Source organism: Sinocyclocheilus rhinocerous, unplaced genomic scaffold (assembly GCF_001515625.1).
Source record: "Sinocyclocheilus rhinocerous isolate Xijiao unplaced genomic scaffold, SAMN03320098_v1.1 scaffold12161, whole genome shotgun sequence".
In the NCBI taxonomy this organism is placed as follows: Eukaryota; Metazoa; Chordata; class Actinopteri; order Cypriniformes; family Cyprinidae; genus Sinocyclocheilus; species Sinocyclocheilus rhinocerous.
In genome coordinates, this window is record NW_015666232.1 from 1 (window position 1) to 823 (window position 823).

Genomic DNA, 823 nt, shown 5'->3' on the forward strand with positions numbered 1-823 from the left:
GCTGTATGTGTAGATGTGTGCACGCTTCTGGGTGTCATAGAAGGACAGCTGCCCCTCCTCATAGTCCAGATAGACCCCCACCCTCCGCGGGATGAGCGACAGGGGCAGGGGTGTGGGCGGTGTGGTCAGGGCCTTGAGCTCGGAGCCCCTCTCCAGCCTGAGGGTCAAGTATCCGCTCTGGGTGTTCAGCGGTCTGTAGCCTTTGCAGAGAGCTGATTCTTTGGCCACCCCGAGACGCCAATCACGGTCGCCCACTTCTACCTCCCAGTACCGGCGTCCCGACATGAAGCCTTCAGAGCCGAGACAGCACCACCAGCTGTCGAAGCGCCGCAGGCTGTGAGGAACCTCGCGCCGCTCCAGACCGCACTGCATGCGCTTGCAGTTCTCAGACAGAACCAGAGCAGGGTTGGCCGTCTCTGGGTCAAGAGTCACCTCCACTGTAAAACAGAGCAGCACTTATGGTAAGATTTATGTCTTATGTGTATGGAAGGTTTTCAAGAAATTGAACAGTGGATAGAAAAAAAATTGCACACTGCAATTTTAAATACTGCCTAATTTTGATGTTATCATGTACTATATATGTACACTACCGCTCAAAAGTTTGGGATCAGTAAGACTTGTAATGTTTTTTAAAGAAGTCTCTTATGCTCATCAAGGCTGCATTTATTTGATCAAAAATACAGAAAAAAATATTGCAAAATGTTATTACAATATAAAATAATGGTTTCTATTTTAATATACTTTAAAATATAATTTATTGCTGTGATCAAAGCTGAATTTCCATCAGCATCATTACTCCAGTCTAAAGTGTCACATGATCCTT

General features: G+C 46.4%; 1 pseudogene; it reads right to left on the reverse strand.

Annotated features, from left to right (window-relative positions):
- Positions 1 to 6: 6 nt before the first annotated feature.
- LOC107732189 (butyrophilin subfamily 1 member A1 pseudogene) lies at positions 7 to 455 on the reverse strand (annotated as a pseudogene).
- Positions 456 to 823: the final 368 nt, after the last annotated feature.